The sequence below is a fragment of the Artemia sp. Qi Xiang Cuo genome, chromosome 18, assembly GCF_049724085.1.
Source record: "Artemia sp. Qi Xiang Cuo chromosome 18, ASM4972408v1, whole genome shotgun sequence".
NCBI classification, from domain to species: Eukaryota; Metazoa; Arthropoda; class Branchiopoda; order Anostraca; family Artemiidae; genus Artemia; species Artemia sp. Qi Xiang Cuo.
In genome coordinates, this window is record NC_142811.1 from 18,954,476 (window position 1) to 18,960,475 (window position 6,000).

Genomic DNA, 6,000 nt, shown 5'->3' on the forward strand with positions numbered 1-6,000 from the left:
ATAAGAGAAAAAACAGTAATTTAAAATTACCAAATATGTATGTATGTGTTAATGAAGAATATTCGTTTTTGTTGTTGTTTTTTCCAATTGTGCAATAAGTAAGTTATGATCGATGCTTGATAATTTGTGAAGAACTACCGTATGCAAAGAAGCCATCTTATTGAAACCATTATGTTGGTAGCGGGTGTTTTACTTGTGCTATAAATGTGGCAGCTAAATGTTGACAGTCTTTCAGTGAAAATGTTGAGGAACAAACTGAATAAAAGAAATTACAACTATAAATAACAATTAGGGCTATAAATTGGTTTTAAAGAGAAAAAAAGCTACCCAAATTTTTTCTTATTTTTATGTCTAAATGAAAATTTACTATTGCTATGTCTATGCAGCATCGAGCCGTCTGGGACTAACACGGCCTCGAGTCCTTCTCTCCAACCTCACTATATTCTAAGCTTCACTCTTTACCCCCTATCATGAAGTTCCAATTTCCTTTAAATATTTACTTTTAACCTCCTCTTACCCTATTTGGGGACGACCTTACGCATCTTCTAAAGCATCTCAAATGCCAATCGGTTTCCGTAACCTTGACCTCGACCAACTCGAACCTCGACCAGTGCTGAAAAATCCTTCTTATACTTTTCAAGTTTGAAACATCTGCGTATTGTAAAAACTAGGTTATTAACGGGGTTTTTGAAATCATCAAATGGATAAGCCCATGAATAATATTGTTCAGTAATAGTAACATCATCATTATATTATAATAATATATTATTGTTGTTATTGTTATAATATACTATAATGCTAATTTTCAATAATGATAATAATTTTCTCAACAATAATAATACAGTTCATTTACTAAGAATGTTATAAATGACAGTGTTGTTCGGTGATTCATCTAGATACCCGTCTTCCCTGGAAAAAAAAATTGGTCACTCACTATGGTTGTATTTAAAATTTCAATATTTCAGAACAAGTAAAAATACTAATTTAAGTTAAAACACTAGTTTATCTTTTTATCGTGAATATGAACAAAAACCAATTTGGCAGAAAACTCACGTAAAAATAATTTTTAATATTGAACGTTTAGAGTTTAAGCATTTTTACATAAATATTTGGGAAAATTCCCTTTTCTTAAAGACCTTAGAAATATACTATGTCTCGTAATAGCATACTGCCGTAGAATGTTTTGCAAGAATTGAAAATAATTGAAAATTAACGTAAAATTTATCGCCATCTAGGACCTTTGTGTTTTAATATTGAATATTTAAGGTTTAATCATTTTTTTCATAAATAGTCCTGAATATTCCCTCTTCGTAAAGACCTTGGAAGTATACTGTGTCGCTTAATAGCATGCTAAATCCCATAGAATGGGAGAAATAAATTTTTTTTAGAGAATTGAACATTTTTGCAAGAATTGAAAATTGATGTAAAATTCATCGTCTTCTGCAAACCTTGTTTGAGAAAAAACCTGAATGCACAAAAAATGCGTAAAAATATTTAGAGACAGAAAAGTGTATATAACAATAAAATCTGCTGAATTTTTTTTTTTAGAAAACTTTGGATTTTCTAATAAATGAAATAAATATTTTTGGTCCGCTTTGGACAGCATGGCTATGAACATAAAGGACTCGTTCCAGAACCGAATTATCATGATGATTTATAATAAATTATTCATTATTACCTTTATAATAAAATCACTGAAAACTACAAATTCAACTTCTTTTGTATTCATAATAAGCAAGAAACAGTAATTTTTCAGCTCTTTTGGCAGTTACAATATTAATAGTCCTGCTAATAATAACTCATTCCAGCGTCAAGCCGCCTGAGGCCACCACAACGGTGCATGCTTCTACATATCAATCTTTTTGAAGCTACCCTTTTAACACTCTCCCAAGAGGTTTCGGTTTTCGGAAAATCCTTCCTTGAAACCTCCCATCCCCATTTGAGGACCTCCTACTTTTCGTCTGGCCCTATACGGTTGGTCGAAAAGGATGATGTTTGGCAATTTACCATCCGCAGAATGTGTCCTAGCCATTTCAAACTTTCACTCATTATAGCCCTAGAAAGTGGGATAGAACCACATTTTTCATACAGCTTACTGTGTGAACGGGTACCCAAAATTATCCTTAGACAGATCCTCTGGAAAACATCTAAAAACACCTCCTTCGTATTTGGGAGGGCCCATGTATTAGAAACTTACTTGACCAAAACAATTTTTTCGTATTCTCCGGTATTTTGAAATGCAAATAATAACGAATTTATCATGATAATATTCTTGTGGAACGCAGTTTTGTTGAGAATGGCATTTTTGTTAATAACTGAAAACGCTATGGACACTTAATCTTATTATCGTTCAAGGGCATACCCAATATTTTTGTTGGGGTGGTTTTTTTTTTTGGGGGGGGGGGGTTACGAAAAAAACTTTAAAAAGACATCAAAAATTTGTTTATATGCATTTTTGTTAAGTTTTGTCGATACGACAAAAAATTTGATGGCGGGGGGGGGGGGGGTTCTAACCCAGAAACCCCCCTTCCCCTGGGGTACGGCCTTGTTACAGTTACTCTTAAATATCCACAGAAGGACATAGTTTCCATAGAAAATTGGGGTTTTGGTTCCAGGGCTGTTGTATTGAAAGTTAGCAATTTCAGATGTAATGCGTATAACTGTCTGTTCAGTTAAAAGTAGATTTAAATTGTTATATAATTATGATGGTAGCTCTTTTGCATCCGGTAGTTTGAAAAGGAAAGCCTGTGCCATGAGTTTTATTTTATGTTTTAGTTCTGCAATATATCTGACTTCTACTTAAAAAATCAAAAACCTCCTGTTACAAATGAAAAACAGAACAAAAATCTGCTGTTACAAATGAATGGGTTTGAATTTGATAAACTGATTTAAAATTTAGGCTAAATCAATAGTGAGGGGTTAGCAGTATATTACCATCAAAACGTAAGCATGTTCCCCTTATAGCTTTTTGGCCATAGAATAAATGGCCCTAGAAGAAATAAACCTCATTTATAGACCACTTTAAGTGAACCCTCCCTCCCCACTTCCTTACCATCAGCAATAATTGATGAATTTGAATTTAACAATTTTATACTTTGCAACAAGCATTGGCGAAAAAATAGTATTTTGTTAAAAAAAAGGCTTCTTTAAAGTGATATTACCTTATGAATAAATATTAGTAAGTTAGTGATAATTGATATCAGTATATTAGTAATAATTAATATTAATAGTCGAATACTAGTAATGATGATGTATTTGCCAGGGGCGTAACTTGCTATGGGACAGGGGGGAGGGGGTCAATTGCTGCTCCCATTACTTTGTTTGGGATTGGCAGTTTATAGTAAAGGTACTATAAAGTACCTCTATAGTACTTTTATTACCTTTATGGTACCAAATGGCTTATTTTTTAGTTTGTACTGTCATTTTCACTTGATTTTGGAAAATTAGCTCCAACTTGCTCCCCCCCAGGATTTTGACGAAATTACGCCAGTTGTATTTGTCCTAAGCAAGCTAAGTCTCCTCATTCTGTCACTATCATCTGCAATTGCAAAATATTTATTTATTTAAAGTTTAACACATAAAGGCAATATTCTGTAAAGGCTGTAATTGTTTGTAATTAAGCACCAAGTAAATAAATTATAAAAGTATTAATTATAATATAATTATAAATTATTATAATTTGATATATAATTATAAATATATAATTATAAATATTATTATTATAATTATAATTTATAAATATAATTATAATATTAATTATATTAATTATAAAACGAGTGATAATAATGAAGAAAAGAGAGAATAATTAAAACTATCAAACATGGTGGTGCATAGAGGAGGGACTGATATGAATGAAACTGTGTGGTGATGCTAATGTATTGCAGGAAAGGACTAACGTCGATTTGTGGTAATATGCTGAAATTTATGTAATATATAATATGTAAGTAATATATGGGGATGAACAGTGGACATATACACTAAATGTGTAGCTTGGCTCTCCAAATCAAAAGAAAGTATATCATTGCTGTTGGGCCTAAAGGTTTTTTTTTTACATTTTGAAACGTTTGAAATAATTGCCAAAAACCTTCTACGGAGCTGCATTCAAAGAAGGATCAGCCCGGTAATTTACAGCTCGGCAATTTGTAATTTTCCTGATTTATATTACCCTGCTAGTTCTTCTTTTGAGAACTGCATGATTCTTGGAAATTACCTCAGAGGCGGGAAAATGTCAGATACAATGTTTAGCCGTAACAACGACGATAGGTTTTTTTGTTAGATGCAAAAAATAATGGCAAAAAAACAAATGCATAGAGGGCATTCTAGAACTTTGATACTGTCAAAGTACGTTATATTATGTTTATGATCTGATAGTAACGCAGCCTGGAAGTTAAGAATGCGTTCGACTTCTCTAAGATTACTAGTTTAGAATTATAGAGAATTGGTACTAGCAGTCCATGTTTTTCAGATATATTGTGGAACTGTTATTATCTTTTTTTTCCGTCCTTTTATATCCTTTTTCGTCCTTTTACCCCTAGTATTTTGTGTTATTTATTTGCGTGTGCTTGTTTGCCCACCGAAGGGTGTTCTATGGATGACCTTTATTCATACTAATAAAATCAAATATTACCATTAACGTCTTTCCTTCTTTGAAGAAATTGTTTAATTTTAACGAAACCAGAAATAAAAATTGTTATTTCTGAGTTAGAAAATAGTTTAGTTGTATAACTATATTGTCCCTTCTACGCCATAAGGGGACAAATGAAAACTCTTAAGTTCTACAGGAGATGAAATTAAAGGTAAAGATCCAATGAAATAAAAGACCTGCTGCATGAGACTCATCAGTAATATACTATATAATAGTCTCATTAAGGAAATCCAGGATTAAAAAATGTCGAAGCTGTTCCCTGGAATGATCTAAATGGAAGTTAATTGATTGACAAATACACTTCACCAATCAATTTAGCATAAAAATCCGACCTCTTTCCGCTTCTTGGATAGGATTAATGTTACGGAAAGGTTGGGCAATATGAAAATTTACCGTCGTTAACTGTATATAGCAGAATTAACCAATTGTCATCCGCACACCTTCTATATTGTCTAAAATTCCTTCCACTTTTGACATTTGCTAATTCTTCTCGAGATAGAGCTACCAAATTGTTTCTAGTCGATTTGGCTGTTCGATTGCTAGTAGGGCCAATGGTGTAAATGGGGGAGAAGGGCATTTATCCCTACTTAGATTTTGTTGTCCCCCCCCCCCCGAATTTCGAAAATATGTTTTTGGAGAGTTTTCATTGAATTTCAGGCAAAACTTAAAAGCCTTGTGCAATTCAGCTTATAATTGACAAAAGCTGTAAATAGTGCAAGTATGCACTATAAGTAAATAGCATACTGTATTGGAGCTTGACGAAGGATTCTCGGACAACCTAAATTGGGTTGCTGTCCCCAAGGATGGATACAAAATTGATGTTTAAGGAAGGGGGACACCGGTAAAGTTTGTTTCCCCCTGGGAACTTTTTGCCCCTTAATTAGTGCAAGTTTCTATCTTGTGGGGGCACACGCCCCTAACCACCCCCTCAATCCGTCCTTTCTATTTTAAAAAGGTTTTGCGCCTTTTTTTTTCATTTTTTTTTTTCCAAATTTTGTGAGGATAGGTGTGGTGGGGTCAAAAATTATTTCCTCCGTCCTTTCGATTCTGATGAATAGATAATTCTTCTGGGTTTTTCTTTGTTTTGGTGGGCTTTTTTTAGCCGAAAAACCTTTTACTAGCCAAGTTGTTTATTATGGTTTGCCTCCCCGTAGTAGCATAATATTTGTAGACTAAAAAGGGCACAAGCCACTCCAATTTCCAATCGAATGAGCCCTTTTCGAAGTTTCTGCGGCACCTCCTTCGAAACGAAGTGTCCTGGTCTAGAGAAAAAAAATAAAATAATACATTGCGCCAACATCGTTCTTTACTAGGCAGCGCGGTTGCGCTACCTATGATTTCTGTTCGTTTTTTAT